The 23607-nt window shown below is 49.0% G+C and overlaps 1 pseudogene; it reads right to left on the bottom strand.

Moving 5' to 3' along the window:
- Window positions 1–92: 92 nt before the first annotated feature.
- Window positions 93–20280, bottom strand: LOC115618990 (annotated as a pseudogene).
- Between the last annotated feature and the right edge of the window lie 3327 nt (window positions 20281–23607).

Below are 23607 nucleotides of genomic sequence, written 5' to 3'. Positions count from 1 at the left end.
CAGACACAGCACTGGAGCATGAGCAAGAGATGCTGGCTGCACACTGGACACTACATCGGCACCTGCATGAGCCCTAACCCAGCCCCACCGGCTCAGGAGTCCAGCTTGATGAAGATCTTGGGCCTCGAGAAAATTTTGATGGCCTCTTCTGTCTGGGAGAGCTTCCTCTCCAGCTCCGCATGCCCCTTCTGCATGCTGAGGGTGTCTGCGCTCACTGGCAGCATCACCAGGTCCTTTATCAGCTGCTCCTGGCCTGTAAAACACAAAACCAAGCCAAACAAGTTGTGTAAGTAGAAGAGCAAAGAAATTCGTCCTTTTCCCCTGACCTCATCAGCCACGAAAATGATGGCAGCACTGGAAGAAGGACTTAGAATACCCATCCTTCTATTGAAAGCTCTGCTGGATGAGGACCCGAGTGACCTGTGCCAGTTTGAAGAACAAAGGGCTGGACTACAGACCTCTGAAGGTCCCTTCCAATCAAAATCTTTCTATCATATTAAGAGCAATAGTAACCCTAACATCAGGTCTATTGGACAAGTCTGCTCTAGAGAGCCAGTCCTGTAACCTGCAAGCCCACCAACCTGAAGGAGATTGCTCTTTCTGCATACACAGCTCACATCCCAGCTACATGCCTTATTCCAGGTAATTCTCTGAGTGGCAGGAATCTGTGCCCCAGAACTTCTCCCTCATCCTGACTAGAATCACCCATTTTTCTGAACTGGAATCCCTGTTTCTTTTCCTCTTACTCTGCTACAGACTGCTGAGGGTCTCCAGCTGCTGGTTCTCTGGCATCATGGTATGACCAGGTGGCATGTTGGGATCTGGCAGGTTTCACAGCCGCTCCTCCATCTCTCTGCACCACAGCTCTTTCCTCTCCAGCAGGCTGGCAAGGCAAAGGGAAGGCAAAAGAAGCACATGTCAGCACATCTGTCAGGAGGGGTTGCCCAGGGAGGCAGGCAAAGGACAGGAATCAAGCCCTTCAAACCCCGCTAGTCTCTGCATCCCTGCCTGAGGACCACAGAGACCCATGCTGCCAGCACACGCTTCTGCCATGGAGGGGTTACACCAGGGTTTATCCTACATGCGTGGACTAGCAAATGTGCTCCATGTGCACTGAAGGGCTGCTGGAAGAGGTGCACTGAGGCTGACACAAGCTCTTTGGAGACAAGGGCTTCTTCTCCTTGCTTCTGGCCCAGGCCACTGAGTCCTCTCAAAACCATCTGAGGGCCAGTGACGGAATGAAGCTGGACAAAGCAGCTCACAGCCAGGGATGCTGGCAGAGAACAGCAGGCACAGCACAGAGCCAAAGGACTGACACCACGGTCAGTTCTAGGACAGGGTCACCAGGAACAGTTTTCCACTCAGAACCCCAACAGGCAAGTCACTAGCTGGATGTTCCTCAGACCCCAGGTCCAGGGCAGGATGAATGCTGCGAGACAGAGCAAGGTGTCTGCCTCTCCAAAACCAGACCTTGTAATACTGAAGCTACATCATGTGGAGCAAGGCTTACAGGGGGCAGGAGCACACTTCTCAGAGCACAGAACATCCCCATGTCAGCACCATCGGACAACAGCAACCCAGGGAGGAGGAGACAAAACTCTTTCTGAGCCCAGTCACACTGGCCACAGGATGCTCATGAAGAAACCAGGAGGGACTGCTTTTATTCCCCAGGCCACAGAAAATCCCACTGCTTGCATATGGCAAGAGAACCTCTGTCCCCAGCCCCCCTTCTATGCAGAAGCTGGGGGACGTGATGAAGGAAAGTGGGCTTGTGACAGAAAGTCTCATGAACCAGAGAGGGCATATGTACTACTGGGGGACATGGCCCTTTTGCTTGGTGTTGTAGTCCTCCTGCTCCCAGTGCTTTTATTGCAGCATCTCAGCCAGCACCTGCTCAGACAGGGACTGCCGCAGCAGGGCCGCTTGGCATTGCGGATATTGTGCTTAATGAAGTCGATGCTCCTGCCCTCCACCTGCATCTGCAAGAAGAGAGAGGGAGGCAGCAGGGCCCGGCACACAGGCAGTGCCCCTGTCCCCACAAGGGACAAAGCAAAGAGGCACCTGCATAAGACACTGAATTGCGGGTATAGGGCAGTAGGACGGGTGCACCCTCAGCCCATCTGTCCTGGGTTCAGCTATAGCAGTCATTTTTCTCCTTCTTAGTAGCTGGTGCAGTGCTGTGTTTTTTAACTTTCAGCCTGGGAACAACGCTGATAACACTGATGTTTTTAGTTGTTGCTAAGTAATGTTTATTCCAACCAAGGACTTTCTCAGTCTCATGCTTTGCCAGGGAGGAGGGGAAGCCGGGAGGAAGCAGAGACAGGACACCTGACCCAAACTAGCCAAAGGGGTATTCCATACCACAGCATGTCATGCCCAGTATATAAACTGGGGGGAGTTACCCGGAAGGCCCAGATCACTGCTCGGGTCAGGCTGGGTATCGGTCGGTGGGTGGTGAGCAATTGTATCCTCTCCCCTTGTTATTTCGCTAATCATTATTATCATTGGTGGTAGCAGTAGTGGTTTTGTATTATACCTTAGTTGCGGGACTGCTCTTATCTCAACCCATGGGAGTTACATTCTTCCGATTCTCCTCCCCATCCCTCCGGGAGCGGGGGGAGGAAGGGGGGGAGTGAGCGAGCGGCTGTGTGGTTCTGAGTTACTGGCTGGGCTCAAACTACAACACCATCCCATCTCAGGTGCAGGGCCATAGTCATGCAGGAGCTATTGACCGTGGTTTGAGAAGGCAGGCACCAAAAGCCAAGCCTAAAACTGGCCTTTTTAAGGTCCCCAGGCTGACCCCATGGCCTCAAAGCCAGAAGGACAAAAGAACCAGGCTTGGCATAGTCCACACGGCTCCTACTGGTGTATTCTGAGCCCATCAGGGCAGCTGAAAGGTCAGAGGAAAAACTGGTCATGCCCTCACCAGAAGCCTGGCAGAGCAGGATCTTAGCTGGTCCTTGGGGGCATTTCTCCAGAGACAGCACTTGCTATCACAGCTCCTCTGGTGGTCAAGATGGGAGGAGGTCACTGGATTTGAGTTTAAGGTTTTCTTGGGTTTCCTCCTTAGGAGTTTATGCCCTGTTTAAATTAAGTCACTCCATGGCCTTTGGGAACCAACAGACTGACAACCCCACGCTTGCCAAAGAAAGAAGACATGAGACACAGATCAGTTTAGGACCTCCCAGACAGACCACCTGAAAGGTTTAACTGTTACTACTCATTTAACTCTCCTTACTAAAAAGCTCACCCATTTCCCAATTTTTTATCTAATGTCCAGAAGCCACAGTTCCTTTGACTAAGGTGGGAGCAGTCTCCAAATCTCCAAGACCTCCTGCAAAGCCCTAGGAAAAGCAGATTGGAAATCACTGGCACTTGTACAGTGAGGAGGTGGGATTTTCAAAGGGAACTTCATGATCTCTTTAACTATGAGCAGGGATGAAGCCAGATGTCAGTATCAGCAATCCTTGAACACCCGTCTCACCACCCCAGTGACCAAGACCCTGCTCCTTGGGTCAGCCAGGAAAAGTATTTACAGATCTCCCTGCTCATGCAGCACATCTGACCCAACACTTTAGAAGAACACATGAAGAGTTCAAAGCAGGAGCAACGGATAAGTGCCAGAAACCCTTGGGATGGATGAGTGCCAGAAACCCATGGGATGGATGCAGTTAGTGTGCAACTCACCTTTGTTTCAGCACCCAGTGCCTCTGGATCCTATGTGTCTGCTCCTGCTTTCATTCTGGCAGGCCCTGGAGAGAGTGGTCTACATGGCTTGATCCCAGGGCCACAGCGAGAATATGCCCTCAGGAATTTTGAAGCCTCTGGATTTGGAGGTGGGGAGCTCTCCTGGGAGAGGCAAGAAAAGATCCAATAGTGGAGGAAGGCTGGAGAAAAGAGAAATCAACCCAACAAAGCTTGGGTGGTCAACCACAAGCTCAACCACAAGTTTCCAGCATGCAGATGACAGCATGCTCTTTCTGCCATGACTTGGCAGTTCTTGGGGGAAGGTAATCTGGACTCAGCCAGCAAAGGCCAAACTGACTGCCTACAGCAACAAATCCAGGCCTGGCAACTGAACTCTGTAAAGAAATGCTAAAAAAATGGGAAAAAATCATCAGAAACACACATTTGGATCAAATACATGCATAGCATTGACTGGAGAGTCCTTTGTACTGACTAAACTCTTAGGCATGAAAGGAAAGCAACACCAGATAACCCAACAGAGCTAGGGATGCTGTCCATACCGACAGTGATCACAACTCCTTAAAAAGCAGAAATCTTCCTGTGAAAGGGGCACATGGCAGTGTGGAGTAAGCGTGCTGAAGTCAAGACACATGCCAGTCTCCCTTGTTGGCAACAGTAGGGAACTTGAACTCCCTGAAGCCACCCCAGTGCCACAAATCCAGAGCATGCTGCAGAGCCCATTCAAGCAAACTTGACTGAAATGGCCCAGGTAGACATGAAGCTGAGTGCTGAGCTGCTATTCTCAAGTGCTGCTCTGTTCAGCACCCCATAATCTGTGGTTATGCTGCTCTAGACAGAAAGAAGAGCAGGGAGTGGAGGAGTCTGGTGGTTTGGGGAGGGTGGAATTGCATGTGAGAGGCATCTTCAAAGGCTGTGGTTAGCATTGGCACAAGGTGACAGTACTTGATGTCTAACAGGCAGTCTGAGGACTATATCTCAGACAGTCTTGTTGCAAAGAAACCCTGAAAATTGACAGCTGACTGTGGCAAGTGGGTGACCTTATGACAAATGCAACTAGGGAACTGCTCTGCTGTTGGAAGTGACAGGAACTGTACAGGGCAGCCTCCAGATCTTCACAGGTACCCAAGGTCTCAGCTGCTCTCTCAGCTGAACTGCAGACCCCTCAAGGCAGATTCCTCATTGCCTGACCCATGTAGCTTGGCAGACATGGGATAGGACACTCATATCAGTAGTTTTGGTGTAAGGACCAGGGTTTGAAATGCCCTCAGCGCTGCTTAGACAGATCATGCTCCAAAGATGATGAGTCTTGTTTCAGCAGGAGCCAGGAGGCCCAGATCTCTCTGGTAAGTTAATGAGAAGTGCCTTTACCCAGCATGGTTGGTTCAAAGACAAACAAGTTGTAGCAGGTACGAACACCCTGACAAAGCCCTGACAAGCGAGGAAGTTGGGTCCTGAGCCCATGGGGGCTACATGACCATATCTGACCACAGACTGGACCAGGGTATGAATGGAGCCCTGCCAGAGAGCCCTTTGGAGTCAGTCCTCCTTGGAGCAGCAGGTCTGCAGTCAGGGACTGTCCCCTCGGGTTAGGTCACCATCCAAGGGAACTCCTCAAGGTTGAGAGCCCTCCCTTTTTAGGTGAGGGATTGTGCATTTTGGATCATTTGACATAAAGTTTAAGAATCAGCAGTGTAGTGACAAATCCATGTGACATCCCGAATCTGCAGTTGATGGTGGTGGAGCTTTAATTGAGTTTGAGCAATAAATCTAGCCTCAATTTATTGGTTCTGTGACATTTAAATTGGCGTAGTCAGTGGGATGTCCATAGAGGAAAAGTGACAGGGTGCACAGATGATCCCTTCTCCCCTGGGTGTACAGTGGGGGAAGGAGAAGTGGTTCGACCCAGGAGCAGATGCAGAGAGAATGGAACAATGCTGTGGAGATGGGGGAGGTGGTGAAGAGAGCACATGTGCCATCCTGGGCACAGGCTTGGTACAGGCACAAAACTGCTTTAAAAGGAATTATTTGGAGATGGACTGTTCAAAAGAGGAATTGAACAAAGAAAGAGAGCAAACGCGGTTATTGGAACAAAGAATTGAAATTATGCTGGTATGAGCAAAAAGACCCACCAGTGTTATCCAAATTCAGCAGCTGATTATGGGCACAGACCCAGAGGATGGGGATGGAGATAGCTGGGGAGGTTCTGATGAGAGCAGCTCTGAAGAGGTGGAGGAGCTGGAGGAAAGGAACGTGCGAGCTCTCATTAAAACCGACAGGCAGATGGGTCCGCATAGCAGGACCCCAGCCCACATTGTGCACGGCTTCTGGTTGGGACCTCAGCTCAGGGAATTGCACAGGAAGTTTTTGCACAGCAACAGAGACAGAGCATTTGTGGAAAGTCTGTGCTGGGGGGAGATGGAGTGTTATGCAGTGATGAAGAAGCGAGCGGGTTTGGGGGTCCAGGCGTGGTTTTGAGCAATGGAGCGGTGGGCAATTGCTTGATAACCTCCCGAGGGGCTTCCTGGGCTGGGGCCTAGACCCCAGGAGCGAGGAGAGGCTGTCCCTGTGTTGCGTGAAAGGGTAAAATAATTTGGCAGAAAATAAACCCCCTTGCTTTCCAGCTGGTCCTCAGATATTAGAGGGGCTGGGTGCGGCTAGGCTTAGATTCTGAGTGATGCCCAATTTGCCACTATCAGTCCGGTCGCATTCAATATATTGAATAATCACAATTCCGGATGCACTAATAGTGCACTGCACCTTCAGTCTAATCGTGCTCACGAACTAGCACGGCCACACTGAGGGAGCTGGTCGCGTTCAATGAGAGATTTACGATTAGCTACTTAAACAGTGCAGTTTATTAAAGCAACAGATACAGGTTCTTGTGGATTGCCGGTGATAAATACACTGTCTGCAAAAGCACGTGCAAATAATAAAGTATACAACCGTGTGACAAAGTTATGAATAATACAGCCTGGCTTTAAAGTATAAAAGTAAAAAGTAACTCTATATAGAGATTCCTAATTTTCCCGGGGAAGCACTGGATACAGTGCAAGTCTTACCCAAAGGCGTCCCTATGGGGGGGAAGAAAGGTCCAGCCCGTCGACCGGTCCCAGGAGTCGAGAGTAGTCAGCTGATGGGGTCTTCCTCGGCTCGTCCACGATGATGTCTTCCCTAAAGCCCCCCACTTTTTGGGTCATTTTTATAGTATTTTTCACTTTCAAGGTGGAGCTTGAGTGACTCTAGTCATACATACCTTTATTGTTATTGGTGTAAATTTTCCTCGCTTCGCTTTTAAAGGTATATGCCACAAAAAATTCAAAGAGCATGCTCAAAGAGGGGTGGTCTCACTTTGGAGGCAGGTAGCACTGGAGGTGGAGGTGTGTTTTCGTATTAAAATGCATTATAATGAAGCAAAGTTCACACAAAGGACAGCATTTTGTCAAAAGATGACAGACCGTTGGCTCAGGGCAGCAAGTATGCAGCTTATCAGTTTTAAGTACCACCTAGTTCCCATCTCTGCTGGTGTTATGACAGAGTTTGGCCGCAGAATCTCCGCTCTGCTCCATCCTCCGTCAAGCAATGTTGTCACGGGAACCACTGTGGAATGAATTCCTGGCATACCACGTGCAGCTGCATCTTACCCTGAAAGTCCATTTTTCCTTTATGTGTGAGCAATGCTACATTTTTAAATCTAAGTTTAATTTTCAAATCATATTCAGTAATTATCCCACACCCTGCTCATGGGAGAGGGCTGTCGGAGCTGCCACAGGGTGTACCAAAGGCTGCCTGCGCCCAAGCAATGTACAAGAGGGCTGCACGGAGCACTGATGGCTGCTCCAGGAGGTCCTGGCCACCTCAGAGCCCTCCTCAGAGGATGACCAGATGCCCTGGAAATAGTCATTCAGTCTCTGAGGGAGAGAACTAGGGCAGCCATGGAGCACAATGGGCAGGACCCCGCTGGGATCTCAAACCTTCCTAAGACAGACTGGGTCTGACTTAGGGCTCGGAAAGAAATGACCTTTGGCGAGGAGCATTACTGCTCAAGTACCCGAGTGGGGCTGCACTGACAGCCCCTCAAAGGGAGGAAGAGTCAGGAGACCAGACAGACATGAAGGTGACACACCCCCCCCAGCGATGGTGCCTTTAACCCTTTGGCACCTCAGTGGGAGGGCCTGAAGGGGTTAAAACCTCACAAGTTTGAGGTTTCGGGCTCAGCTTCCCACTCACCTGGTGACACCTGCCAATGTCTGCAGACGAGAAGCCCATAGACATATCCCCCAAGTCTGGGATTTTTAATTGATACGGGCCCAAATTAGTGTTTTAACTAAGCAGCGAGGAATTAACCCATCAAGGAAAGCTGTAAATACAGTGGGGGTAACTGGTGTAGCAGAAAAATTCCCCTGAGCTCAAACTCAACTCTGGCTGCCTGGGGAGAAGAGAATGGTGGCTGCGGAAGTGGCTCTGAGCCCTCACAAGGAAAATAGATGAGGATTTGACATACCAGCAGGCAAGGGATAGGATCTACCCCATGGCAGAGTGTGGAGTTTGGGATGCAGAGGCAGCAGCTGCTTGAGTGAGGCTGTCACAGACTGACCCTGCACTACCACGATCCAGAACAACCTGTGTCGTTCAATACCAAACGGGACATCTCGGAAGTGATTAAAGATCTAGAGAAGAGACATGTTCCAGGTTGCACACATTCCCCTTGGAACTTTCCAGTCTGGCCAGTCTGTGAGGCTGATGGCCAGTGGCATTTAGCAACTGATTACAGGGAACTGAACAGCAATACTCCACTGCTGACTGCTGCTGTTCCAAGTGTAACCTCTGCAGTGACAGCAGGACAGGCTGCTGTCCACCCCTGGATGGCCACACCGAATGTTAAGAATATGTTTTTTATGGTTCCCCTAAGGGAAGACAAACCCCAGTTTGCTTTCACTTGGGAGGGGATGCAGTACACTTTTAACCAACTCCCACAAGGGTATAAACACTCCCCCAGTGCCCCAGTGGCCCACAGTGCCCCAGTGGCCCATAGTGCCTTGGCCAAGTTCCTTGAATACTGTGGAGGTGCCAGCAGATGTCCACATATATCAATAGAGATGATATCCTAATTGGTGAAGACAATAAAGAACAGGTGGGGCAAGGGGCTGGAGCCATCTGGAACCTATTGAATAAAAATGGGCTCAACGTTCCACCCTCCAAATGCCAAGGTCCTGGACAAGAAGTTAATTCTTAGGGGCTTGGTGGGCAGCAGGAGCTGTTCCAGATGCTGTCAGGCATCAAGAAGGGACAAACCCCGGGCAATAAAACAGAATTACAACAGTTGTTAGACACATGAGGTTATTGGAGAAAACATGCACCAGGGTTTTTGGTAATTGCTCGCCCACTATACAACTTGCTTTGGAAAAATAAGGTATGGGACTGGACTCCACAACTTACAGAAGCCCTTAATCCTCTGAAAGATGAACTCAAAGCCTATCAGGAACTGGGCCCACTGCACCCACAGAATCCATTAAGAGTGGAGTGGGGATTTGCCCCCATGCTTCATATTGTGGTGTGTTCCAGAAGGGACCACGGGGACTGGCCAGGCCTCTACTGTTTTCTTCTACCTCATTTAAAGAAACTGAACAGTGGTACCTGGATTGGGGAAAAGGGGTCCTGTCCCTCACTAGAGGGGTTAAGGAAGCTGAGAAACTACACACATCTCAAGATGTTATAGTACAGGGTTTTCTTCCCCTTCTGAATCCAATCCTTAATGGATTTGAGCTACTCCCAAGGGAGTAGCTCAAAAGGCCACAGTTCAGAAATGGGATGCATATATAGAAGCAATTAGTCAATTACTGTTGCTAAGAGAGGGTCTGGTCAAAGTCTCCAAATTGCAGCAACCCATAAATCCACTAAGTCAAGCCTGTAAGCACCCTAACAGAATCAACTTAAACTCTGAGCAGCAGCAGCTCCACAGAAGATGGAGATCCTTCAAAGGGAACACCCCAGCTCTAGGAGAGCCACAGCAACAGTTAAAGCAACATGAGTCAGCACCAGGGCTTCTTGCCACCTCTCTCTGGAGCACAAGTAATGCACCACGCAGAAACTGCCTGCACAGAGACCACCCCCCTTCCCCAGAACAAAAGAAGAAATTATCTCAGTCTTCCTCTAACTCAGAGGATTTGTCAAACAAGAGTGTAGGCTTGTGTTCCTAAAGCACACGTGGGTTTGCTCCCATGTGTGGAAAGGTCACAGACCTCAGGGAGGTTAGTGGAACCGGGAAGAAGGGATACAGCATTTGGAACCACTGGCTTGGAAATCATCTCGCCAATTTTTGCAGTTGTTATCAGTACACATAATTTTAGTGTCAAAAGTTGGCCTGAGGGCTGCAGACCAGGATGAAGCAACGCAGAGATGACGAGGAACTTGAAGGCAAGGAAGTACTCAGCAAGGAAGTACCAAGGGAAGGCTTGTGTAAGTGGCAGTGCTTGAGGTGTCACCCAGCTTGCACCCACCATCTGCACAAGCAGCAGCTCCCTGCGTTGCCCCTGTCCACACAGCCTGTTTGGCTGCAAAGAGAACAGAGATGAAGACCATGAAGGCTACCAGGGACTTGCAGAAGGATAAAGCTCTCTCCTGAGGCTGATGGGAATGCAGGCTCTAGCAGTTCAAGGCTACTCTGGAGAGCCGGCAGCTCACCAGCCAAGGCAGCAGACTTGCACTGCCCCTTCCTCAAGGAGCTTCTCCCATGTGAGGCTGAGCTGGAAGGGAGCCCTGAGGCCTCTTCTCCAAGAGGTCACTATGATGAGAGTGAGCACAACACCCCTCCACTTGCTGCTGTGCAGTAGGAACCCACCCCATCCATAGGAGCTGCAGTGCCTATTTCTGGACAAAAGAGGAGGCTAACAGAACACAGAGGTCACCTGGATGAGATGGGCCTCCCACATCCAGACTGATGACAACAGATCCACACAAAGATAGTGATGGAGATTTCCTTCCCTCTCCCAGTGGGCCTTCGCTTTACTTTCTGTACAAACAGGTACGCTTCTACCATGATGATCCATGGGACAGAATACCACAGCCCTTTGGCACTAACCCCAAACACTGGGAAGCTGAAAAGCCAGCTGGATGCACCTCTAGACCAGGAATATGGCTGTGAGGGGGAAATGCCTGTAGATCCCTCACAACCAAAAGGCCAAGTAGGAGCCTCCAGGCAGAGGGTGTGATGAGATTTTCCTCTTCTCAGCTTCTCCTGCATGAGGGGTCTACTGGGCTGGACAGGACAGGGATTATTACAGCAATTGCTCTCTGGAGCCAGATACCATGTTCTCGCTCAGCACACAGCCCCACTGTCACATCTGCCCTCTGTGCTTCAGCACTGACCTGCCCCAGATCTGGAGGTTCTGGGACTCCCCCATCTCCACCGTCCCACAGAGTCTCACAGATGAACTGCATCCCAGGCCCGGAGAGTTCAAGAGCTCAGTGGGTACTGACCTGGAGTTTGGCCTTGGCCTTTGACTCCACGTTTTTGTATTTCTGGGATTCGCACAGAGCTTTCACGGACTTGGGCTTGCTGTGCTTTTGGGCTCTCTCCTTCTCTTTGTACTTCTTCTGAATCTACTTTATTTGCCTCACATTTTCCTTCCCATGGTCCTTGGATTCTTTCCCTGCACAGCAAGGGGAGACATAGCCTTCACCCCTCAGACACTGCGAAGGGATTCAGGCCCTTGGAGCACTGGCACCAGAGCCCACAGCTCCGTCTCCAAAGCTGATCCAACTGCCCATAGAAGAGCAAGATCTCCCCTGTGGGGCAGACTAGACAAACTGTGCATTCTTCCCCATGTTAGATGCACACTCCAGGATTGACACTCTTCTGCCAGAGGATCCCACAGTGCCCAGGTGAGCATTGGCAGAGTTCTGTGTGCATTACTGGTGTTCACAGACTTCCTTGTTCTGAGAGAGTGTGGCTCACTTATCCCATTTGGGACTATGCCTGAAAAGCAATGGGAGTGCAGCTGGCCTCGGATCCTCTGTATCCCCAACTCCAAAAGCCGAGGGGTTGACCTCAAGTCTCCCCTGGAGCTTTCTGCCAGAGGCTCCAGGTAGGACCATTGTCCCCAGCTGCGATGTAGAGCACGTTTTTCACATATGGCCCAGTTTGGACTGGTCCAAGGGCTACTGCATGAATTATCTCTTGTTTAATATGTTTGAAGGTTTCTCGTTGCTCAGGGCCCCATTTGAAATCATTATTCTTCCAGGTCACGTGATAGAGAGGGCTTACAATCAGACTGTAATTTGGGATGTGCATTCTCCAGAACCCCACAACACCTAAGAAAGCTTGTGTTTCTTTCTCGTTAGTTGGTGGAGACATTGCTGTTATCTTGTTGATCACATCTGTGGGGATCTGGTGATGTCCGTCTTGCCATTTTATTTCCAAAAATTGAATCTCCTGTGCAGGTCCCTTGACCTTACTCCCTTTTATGGCAAAACCGGCCTTCAGCAGGGTTTGGATGATCTTCCTCCCTTTCCCAAAAACTTCTTCTGCTGTATCACCCCACACGATAATGTCATCAATGTACTGCAGGTGTTCTGGAGCTTGCCCCTGTTCCAGTGCAGTCTGGATCAATCCATGGCAGATGGTAGGGCTGTGTTTCCACCCCTGGGGCAGTCGGTTCCAAGTGAACTGTGGCCTGCACTCTGCTACCAAAGGAATTGAGAAAAATGCATTGGCAATATCAATTGTGGCATCCCACTTGGCTGCCTTTGACTCCAGTTCATATTGAAGTTCTAGGATGTCTGGTACGGCAGCACTCAATGGTGGTGTGAGTTCATTCAGGCCACGATAGTCTACTGTTAGTCTCCACTCTCCATTAGACTTTTGCACTGGCCATATGGGGCTATTAAAGGGTGAGCAGGCCCTGCTGATCACTCCTTGGCTCTCCAGTCTACGGATCAGCTTATGGATGGGAATCAAGGAGTCTCGGTTGGTGCAATATTGCCGCCGGTGCACTGTTGTGGTTGCAATTGGCACTTGTTGTTCTTCGACCTTCAGCAACCCCACAACAGAAGGATCCTCTGAGAGACCAGGCAAGGTGGACAGCTGCTTAATTCCTCTGTTTCCAAGGCAGCAATACCAAAAGCCCATCTATACCCTTTTGGGTCTTTGAAGTACCCTCTCCTGAGATAGTCTATGCCAAGGATGCATGGAGCCCCTGAACCAGTCACAATGGGGTGCTTTTGCCACTTCCTCCCAGTCAGGCTGATTTCAGCCTCCAGTACAGTCAACTCTTGGGATCCTCCTGTCCCTCCAGAAATATAAATGGGTTCCACCCCTTGACAGCTTGATGGCATCAGGGTACACTGTGCACCGGTATCTACTAGAGCCTTATACTTCTGTGGGACTGATGTGCCAAGCCATCTGATCCACACAGTCCAGTAAACCTGATTGTCCCTCTCCTCCACCTGGCTGGAGGCAGGGCCCCTCTAATAGTGATCATAAGATTGTCCACGTATGTCCTGTAGAAAGGGATTAGTATCCCTTATCACAGGAGCTGGAGTAAAATCAGCTCTTCCACTCCATCTGGAAAATTGCTCACCAGAGACTGGAGCAGCAACTTTCATGGGAGGATCATCCTTGACCACTGTTCTCCTCTTCAGTTCACGCACCCGTTGATCCAGAACTGAGGTAGGTTTTCCATCTCACTTTCTCATGTCTTCTCCATGATCCCGCAGGTAAAACCACAGGGTGGCCCATGGCGTGTACCTCCTATATTTTCTCTCTCAAGCAGTAGGGCGTCTTCTGTTAATAGTTGAAACATGGGTTGGTACACGTGGGGAGCTGGATAGATCAGATAAATCGTCTCTCAATTGTTTGAACTCCTGGGATAGTTTTTCCACAGCTGAAATGATGGAAGGGGTGAGATTGTCTTCAAACTCTCAGAGTTGACAAATCACTTCATCCACTGTTGGTGGTGCTACGTCATTCCAGGTCATTGATGCCAATGAGTGGGCATATGATGATAGCGCGCTCCGTGTAAGTTTCCACCACATGGGTCGTCTACATTCAACTTCATCTGGATCTACGGATGCATTCCTGGCATCCGGCCTACGATAGATCATCTCTAGAATGGCTGATTCCCTCAGGGACTGGATGCCTTTCTCTATCGTGGTCCAGTTGGCTGAGCGACTCATAACATTGTCCTTGTAGGGAAACCTTTCCTTCACAGCTGCCAGGAGCCGCCTCCAAAGGCTGAGGGCTGAGGGCCCATGTAGGGGTAGATGCTGAATTTCTGGGTAAGAGCCCTAAGATTAAAAGAGCCCAGCTGGTCTCAGGGAGAAATGAGTTACCTTTTTAGAAAATATCTTTTAATTTCTAAAGAACTTTTCAACGATGACTGACAGACCAGCACAGATCCACAAATCCCTGCCCTGGTCCCTGCTGCCTCTCTCCTCCCCACAAAAGGAGGAGCACAGATCCTTCCAGCACAGCAGCAGCCAGCATCGCTCACCAAGATCTCATGGACAGCATTCTATTGCCTATGTGAAGCCCAAGGGACTTACTCCCCACTCAGAAAGCAAGGATGCAGGATGCCACATGAACAGGCATGGACCACTGGTGAGCTTTTGGCAAATGCCACAAGGGTCTCAATCCCTCCTCAGACTCATGCCGTGATTTTGACAGGCACCAGGGCAGCTTGGCTGGAGTCCCTGCTATAAGAGCTGGGGCTAACCCTGCATGCCCTGACTCCTCAGGCAGTAACTTAAAGATTTCTGAGAGACGTTGACAGGAAGAACCCCTTTCAGGATCCTCAGCATGCCAGCACCATTGGGAAGCAGCTTCTGCAGTTTAATTTATAAACCAATAAACCATCAGTATGAGGCTGAATGAGTCTTGAGTCATGGCAACTAATGCACTGGAGTCTTCCTTGCTAAATCACCCCTGTTGACATGAGACCCATTAGCGAAAAGCTGTTATTCATTTCCCAGACACAACTGCAGAGGCAACGTAAGCAATGCTGACTACTGCACGCCAGCATACAGGTACAGTCTGTACCCAGCTCCTCTAGAAAAGCTGTTTCTGAAGAGCAGACACAGACTCTCAGCTTAAGATAATGTCCTGGGTTCAGCTGTAACAGTTATTTTTCTCCTTCTTAGTAGCTGGTGCCGTGCTGTGTTTTCGGCTTTAGTCTGAGAACAGTGCTGATAACACACTGATGTTTTTAGTTGTTTCTGAGTAATGTTTACTCCGACCAAGGACTTTCTCAGCCTCATGCTCTGCCAGTGAGGAGGGGCACGGGAAGCCGGGAGGAAGCAGAGACAGGACGCCTGACCCAAACTAGCCAAACGGGTATTCCATACCACAGCACGTCATGCCCAGTATATAAACTGGGGGGAGTTACGCAAAAGTTCTTCCAGAACTGAGGTAGGTTTTTTCATCCCACTTTCTCATGTCTTCTCTGTGATCCTGCAGGTAAAACCATAGGGTGGCCCATGATATGTACCTCCTATATCTTTCCTCTCTAGCAACAGGGCGCCTTCTGTTAATAGCTGAGATGCAGGTCTGTACACATGGGGAGCTGGATAGATCGTCTCTCAATTGTTTGAACTCCTGGGACAGGAGTTTTTCCACAGCTGAAATGATGGAAGGGGTGAGATTGTTTTTGAACTCTCAGAGTTGACAACTCACTTCATCCCACACACCCTGCCACTCATGACTGTCCAGCCTCGGGAAAGATCTCTTGGTGGTATTCTTAGATAGTTGTTTAACCTTAGGCAAAACCTGAGCCCAACCCTGCTTAGCTTCTGAGATTGGAGGAGATCAGGCGTTCTCAGGGTGGTATGGCCATGGGTAAAACACATGCAGCATATGCAGCAACACGCTGGTTCTCAGAAAAAGGAGCAGGCTGGTTTTGAGGGTACTCAAAGGATATTCAAAATCTTTAGAATTCTCAAATGCTGCTGTAAATAGCCTGGTGGGGGAGCAGCGGGTGTGACGGAATGTCCCCTTCATAGGTTGGCCTTCCGAGGGAAGGAAAAAAAAAGATGTGTAATAGTTAACAATTCCCATTACATGCCTCCCAAAGTATAGAAGTGATGACCACGCTGAGAACACATGCCAGACCAGATTCATAATCAATGATTCTATTGCATTACAAGACATTACCATAAAGTACAGCGAAATGAGAACCTTAGCCCAGTCCCCAAAGCCGATAAACACTAAAACAGCAAATACTGGCTGCAAGTAAGGTATGACACAATGAAACTCTGAGATCAAACGCAACAACTCTGAGAGCCAATAAATCAACATTGTGACGAGTGACTATTAATCTGAAACAATGAATGCTTATCACAAATATGATTAGACACACTCTGGTCAGATCTGTCATTATCTCAACCCTTCGAGCCCCACGTTGGGTGCCGAAAAGGACCATTGTGGTTTAAGCCCAGCCGGTAACTCAGTACCACGCAGCTGCTCGCTCACTCCCCCCACCCCTTCTTCCCCCCCCTACTCCCGGAGGGATGGGGAGGAGAATCCAAAGAATGTAAATCCCATGGGTTGGGATTAACCTGCTGCCCAGGTTAATGCAGCAGCCAACCAGAACTTGCAGATGAATGCCCAAATGGGTCCCCTCATGGATGAAGAGGAAGAGGGTGGCCATCGACATTGGTTGGACCGGCTCTACTCAGCAACATTGTTCTATATATTTGTCAACATTATCTATTTCTACTCCAGTGTCAGCAGGTTCCTCCTGGTTATGGGTGGCAGTGTCCTGATGTACCTGGTAAGTGTATGGTGTTAATATTTACTATCGTATTAAAAAGGTTGGGATAAATCTTAGAAGTACAATTATCGTGGTTTAAGCACAGCCGGTAACTCAGAACCACGCAGCCGCTCACTCACTCCCCCACTTCGTCCTCCCTCCGCTCCTGGGGGGAGGGGGAGGAGAATCAAAAGAATGTAAATCCCATGGGTTGAGATAAGAGCAGTCCAGTAACTAAGGTGCAATACAAAACTACTACTGCTACCACCGATAATAATAATGATAAGGGAAATAAAAAGGGGAGAGAATCCAATTGCTCAACACCCGCTGACCGATACCCGGCCCGACCCGAGCAGTGATCTGGGCCTTCCGGGTAATTCCCCACAGTTTATATACTGGGTGCGACGTGCTGTGGTATGGAATACCCCTTTGGCCAGTTTGGGTCAGGTGTCCTGTCTCTGCTTCCTCCCGGCTTCCCCTCCTCCCTGGCAGAGCATGAGACTGAGAAAGTCCTTGGTCGGAGTAACCATTATTTAGCAACAACTAAAAACATTGGTGTTCTCAGTGCTGTTCCCAGGCTGAAAGTCAAAAACACAGCACTGCACCAGCTACTAAGAAGGAGCAAAATGACTGCTACTGCTGAACCCAGGACAGTATCCACCCCTTATTCCATACCATTCATGTCATGCTCGGATCCCACATTTTTCAATATACCATCGCTTTTGTCTCAGATATATATATATGTATATACACACAAACACACACAGAGATATCATTCCTTAGTCCATGGACCAATCCCTATAAAGTTGCTGAATTCATCCAGTCCATGATGTCAGGCTCAATCTCTTGTAATAGTCTTTCAGGGCAGGAGAGACGGTGTGTAGTGTTGGATTGTTGCCTGCTGATGACACCGCCAAACTCATCTGGTTACTGCTGAGCTCATCTGGTTTCATCAAAGTTCATTCTTTGTTGGGGTGATGATCTGAGGGAAGTCAGGGTCAGTCGCTGGTGATGTGAAGACATCTAGATGGTGGGCTATAAAAGTGTTATATAGCAGGCAACAGCATACAATTGAGTTCATTGGCTGTTTTCCCCCAAAATTAAATCCCCTTGCGGTACACACCGGACTTCCCCATCTTCCCACATTACCCACCAAGTACATCCGGGTCCCTGAGCAAAAGTAGGGAAGGACTCAACAGAAACTGAGCCCCAGCTGTAGTCTCCTGTTCACAGTCATTAAGATGGTTTTAGCCCGACCAAATCAAACCCAAGCACACAGCTGCATAAAGAATGTCCTCAACAAACACAACTTTTTATTTCTGTAGAAAACAAGATACTTTTCAGGAAGCACCAGCTTATCGAAAAGCAGTTTGCCTGTTAATGTACATAAATACACCAGGTTATAATTTAGTGGGAAATACATTAAAAAAAGCTTTCAAGTAGACAAAATAAATGTAGTAAAATTGGACTATCCTTCCCACATGCCTGTCTCAGAGAGAAATGTTTCTCCAGTGGAATGAACTTCCACCCGTCATCTACCAACAAATCTCTCCACTGGACACAAGCTGCAGGAGTGCACGAGGGTGGGCGGGGCAAGAGGGTTAATAGCTAGTGTTGGAGATTAAGAGCAGACTGAACCATGACAGGCCAGTCCCCATTCTCTCAACTATCAGGATGTGTATAGTGTGACAATAACCCAGCCAGCACGCTAAGAAAGCTGCAAGAGGTAGGAAATACCTCCTTACTTCCCACCTTCAGGTCCCTGGAAGGTTAATGCTGCACAACTTTATTTCCCACAGCACTGTGGAACTCCCGTGGTGCTGGGAGGCGTTTATGAACAGTCAGTCACAGGAATGAGAATGTGGCCCCGCAGTCCCCAGTGCCGCCGGGCAGTAAACAACCGACAGACACGGAGCTGATGGAACAAAGATGCTGGATGCAGGCGACCTCCTGAGTAGAAGGAATAATGCCTGGAGATATGGGAGAATATCACAAATCAGCACAGGCTTCCTGAAGATTTTCCTGCCAGGACACAGTCAACAGAGAATTCATAGCGTCATCTAAATAAAATATCTAAATGAATTTGAAAGACATTTGCCACATGCAGGAAGCCAGAAAGCTGATTATGTTGCAAACTGGAATCCAATCTTCCTTCTACTTTTTGTCCTATTTCTACTTTTTGTCCTATTTATTCAGAGACCTGATCCATCATTAACGTCTTCTATCAAATTTGACAAACTGCGGAGTAAAGCTTACCCATTCGCCAAGAGAGAAGGAAAAGGCATCTGAACAACAGACACTCCCTGATCTTGCCCTACGTGCTCTCACGTTAAAACCATTAAAACAGGCAACGTGCGCAGCAGGGGCTGTGTCCCATGTCCTGTTCCCGAGCCACGCAGCGGCAGAGCTCCCATGCTTCACTTGAGCAAGTGCAAAGAGCAATTCAAGTTTCCCTACCAGTCACCAAGACAAAAACTCAAGGTTTGCAAAAATGGAAACATTTAAAGCTCTATAAACAATTTAAATCAGAACAGTTTCTCTCAGAACATGACACATTTTATGTTTAAAAAAACAAGGGAGGTGGGTTATTAAATAAGAATCTACATACCCATCGTGGTTTAAGCCAGTTGGTAACTCAGAACCACGCAGTCACTCACTCACTCCCCCCCGCCCCTTCTTCCTCCCCCCCTCCCAGAGGGATGGGGAGGAGAATCTAAAGAATGTAAATCCCACTGGTTGAGATAAGAACAGCCCAGTAACTAAGGCACAATACAAAACTACCACTACTACCACCAATAATAATGATGATAAGGGAAATAACAAGGGGAGAGAATATAAAACTAAGAGGGGAAAAGGAAAAAACCAGTAAACCCAAACGACGCACAATACGATTGCTCAACACCCGCTGACCGATACCCAGCCCGACCCGAGCAGCGATCTGCCCCTTCCGGGTAACTCCCCCCAGTTTATATACTGGGCATGACGTGCTGTGGTATGGAATACTCCTTTGGCTAGTTTGGGTCAGGCGTCCTGTCTCTGCTTCCTCCCGGCTTCCCGTGCCCCTCCTCACTGGCAGAGCATGAGGCTGAGAAAGTCCTTGGTTGGAGTAAACATTACTTAGCAACAACTAAAAACATTGCTGTGTTATCAGCACTGTTCTCAGACTAAAGTCGAAAACCCAGCATTGCACCAGCTACTAAGAAGGAGAAAAATGACTGCTATAGCTGAACCCAGGACAGTATCCACCCCTTATTCCATACCATTCATGTCATGCTCAGATCCCATATTTTCAAATCACATCGCTTTTTGTCTCATATATATTTATACACACGTATATATACACCGACACACACACAAAGTGAGAGAGAGATCATTCCTTAGTCCATGGACCAATCCCTATAAAGTTGCTGAATTCATCCAGTCCATGATGTCAGGCTCCATCTCTTGTAACTGTATTTCAGGGCAGGAGAGACGGTGTGTAGTGTTGGATTCTTGCCTGCTGACGACACCGCTGAACTCGTCTGGTCACTGCTGAGCTCGTCTGGTTTCAAAGTTCATTCTTTGTTGGGGTGATGATCGGAGGGAAGTCAGGATCACTCGATGGTGACCCGAGGACAGTTCTGCTGGTGCTGGCTTTTCCCATGACTTTATTCTCCGCTGATGATCATGACAGCACATATCTTCTTTTCAATGCCCAGAGTGGTAGAGATGAGCATCTAGCTGATGGGCTGTAGAAGTGTTATATAGCAGGCAACAGCACACAGTCGAGTTCATTGGCTGTTTTCCCCCAAAATCAAATCCCCTTGAGGTACACACCGAACTTAGCCATCTTCCCGCATTACCCACCAAGTACATCCAGGTCCCTGAGCGAAAGCAACCCCACAAGTGGGTTTGCCTTTACCCGAAGCAGGAATAACCCAGACTGTCTTCCCCAACAAATTCTTTATGTGCACCACAGGAACTTTATCCCCCTCTACAGTACGTAAAAGTTCTGATTGGGCTGGGCCAGCCCTGTTGGCAGATCCCCTAGTGTTGACCAACCAGGTGGCTTTTGGTAAATGTGTATCCCGGTGTTTGAAAGTCCCACCACCCATTGCTCTCAGGGTCGTTTTTAACAGCCCATTGTACCGTTCGATTTTCCCAGAGGCTGGTGCACGGTAGGGGATGTGATATACCCACTCAATGCTGTGCTCTTTGGCCCAAGTGTCTATAAGGTTGTTCCGGAAATGAGTCCCATTGTCTGACTCAATTCTCTCTGGGGTGCCGTGTCGCCACAAGACTTGTTTCTCAAGGCCCAGGATAGTGTTCCGGGCAGTGGTGTGGGGCACAGCATATGTTTCCAGCCAGCTGGTGCTTGCTTCCACCATGGTAAGCACATGGCGCTTGCCTTGGCGGGTTGGTGGGAGTGTGATATAGTCAATCTGCCAGGCCTCCCCATACTTGTACTTCAGCCATCGTCCTCCATACCAGAGAGGCTTTAACCGTTTGGCTTGCTTAATTGCAGCACGTTTCACATTCGTGAATAACCTGGGCAATAGTGTCCATCGTTAAGTCCACCCCTCGATCACGAGCCCATCTATATGTTGCATCTCTGCCTTGATGGCCTGAGGTGTCATGGGCCCACGGGGCTAGAAATAATTCACCCTTATGTTGCCAATCTAAGTCCATCTGAGCCACTTCAATCTTAGCAGCTTTATCCGCTTGCTGGTTATTCTGGTGTTCCTCAGTGGCCTGACTCTTGGGTACGTGAGCATCTACATGGCGTACATTCACCACCAGGTTCTGCACCCGGGCAGCGATATCTTGCCACAGTGCAGCAGCCCAGGTGAGTTTACCTCACCTCTGCGTTGCCAGTTGCTCTGCTTCCATTGCTGCAACCACCCCCACAGGGCCTTTGCCACCATCCATGAGTCAGTAGAGAGATAAAGTACTGGCCATTTTTCTTGTTCAGCAATGTCCAAGGCCAGCTGGATGGCTTTCACCTCTGCAAACTGACTCGATTCACCCTCTCCTTCAGCAGTTTCTGTCACTTTTCGCAGGGGACTTCATACACCTGCCTTCCATCTCTGACGCTTCCAAAGCACTGGAGGGGCCCACTGGACTAGATACTTGCCCATACTGTCCCACACACCCTGCCACTCATGACTGTCCAGCCTCGGAGAAGATCTCTTGGTGGTCCTCCTATATCGTTGTTTAACCCTAGACAAGACCCAAGCTGGACCCTGCTTAGCTTCCGAAATCGGACAAGATCGGGCGTTCTCAGGGTGGTCACACCGTAGGCAAAAGATAGAGAGCACATGCAGCAACAAGTTGGTTCCCAGCAAAAGGAGCAGGGTGCTTTCAAGGGTATTGAAAGGATATTCAGGATCTTTAACTTTTCCAGAATCTACTCCTACTGTAAATGGCCTGGTGGGGGAGCGGAGGCTGTGAGGGAATATCTACTCCATAGGTTGACCCCCCGAGGGAAGGAAAAAGAAAGATGTGCAACTGTTAAAAATTCCCATTACATGCCTCCCATAGCATAGAGGTGATGACCACGCTGAGGACGCAAGCCAGACCAGTTTCATGATCAATGAGTCTATTGCATTACAAGTCATTACCATGAAGTACAGTGAAACAAGAACCTTAGCCCAGGCCCCCCAGCTGATAAACACTAAAACAGCAAATACTGGCTGCAAGTAAGCTATGACATGCTGAAACTCTGAGATCAAACGCAACAACTCTGAGAGCAAATAAATCAACATTGTGACGACTGACTATTAATCTGAAACAATGAATGCTTATCACAAATACGATTAGACACACTCTGGTCAGATCTGTCGTTATCTCAAACCTTCATGCCCCGCGTTGGTCGCTAAAATAGAACTGTCGTGGTTTAAGCCCAGCCGGTAACTCAGAACGACATAGCTGCTCGCTCACTCCCCCCCCCCCCTTCCTCCTCCCCCCGCTCCTGGAGGGATGGGGAGGAGAATCCAAAGAATGTAAATCCCATGGGTTGTGATAAGAACAGTCCAGTAACTAAGGTACAATACAAAACTACTACTGCTACCACCAATAATAATAATGATAAGGGAAATGACAAGGGGAGAGAATACAATTGCTCACCACCCGCCGACCTATACCCAGCCCGACCCGAGCAGTGATCTGGGCCTTCTGGGTAATTCCCCACAGTTTATATACTGGGCGTGACGTGCTGTGGCATGGAATACCCCTTTGGCTAGTTTGGGTCAGGTGTCCTGTCTCTACTTCCTCCTGGCTTCCCCTCCTCCCTGGCAGAGCACGAGACTGAGAAAGTCCTTGGTCAGAGTAAACATTACTTAGCAATAACTAAAAACATCGGTGTTCTCAGCGTTGTTCCCAGGCTGAAAGTGAAAACCACAGCACTGCACCAGCTACTAAGAAGGAGAAAAAATGACTGCTACTGCTGAACCCAGGACAACGATAATGATAATGGGCCCTCAGCTGATGTGCTTGAGGTCTCTTTCCTGAGAAAGATAATCTGTCCTCTCAAATTCCTTGGTCACCTGCAAAACAAGTGATGTAGGCTTCTGAATTCCTGCCAGTAGGTCTAGGAGTTAAAGCTGGACCAGCTCAAATGATCAGCTCTGCCAACCTCTATGCAGACTTGTAGAGTGACGGTTAACTGCTGTTGGCAATTCTAAAGTGTAATGTGAACAGCTTGCTTTGTGGGTTACAAGGTGTGGGTGCTGTAGAGGTACTGACCTTTTAAGAAGGTCTAAATGGCCTTTTATGTTTTGGTCAGAGTGTTGGGTTTCACATGTTCTTTGTGCCCCTTAAATGAGTACAGGGAAGTTACCCTGGGGTGCACAGAGCACAGTAACCAAGCAGGCTCTCCGTACCTCTAGCAGCATGCTGGATACACACCTGGATGTAGTGCTGCTTATCCTGAGTGGGAGCAGATGCTCAGTCTTCCCCTCCTACCCCATGGCTTGCTGCTAACAGGAGGCTCTGAAAGTACTTGCTGGGTTAGGGCAGAAAGAGACCTTAATATGCTGACCTTGCTGTCTGCAGCCCTGAGCTGTGTTGGTGTAACAGGAAGGGGTAATGTTTAAGTAGTATTAATACTAATCTATTGTCTTCCCCAGGCACCATGTTGGATGGCTTCCATTTAAACTGGTTCAGCCCTTCCCAGGCA

Source organism: Strigops habroptila, chromosome W (genome assembly GCF_004027225.2).
Source record: "Strigops habroptila isolate Jane chromosome W, bStrHab1.2.pri, whole genome shotgun sequence".
Taxonomy (NCBI): domain Eukaryota; kingdom Metazoa; phylum Chordata; class Aves; order Psittaciformes; family Psittacidae; genus Strigops; species Strigops habroptila.
This window is presented reverse-complemented; position numbering and strand designations above follow the sequence as displayed.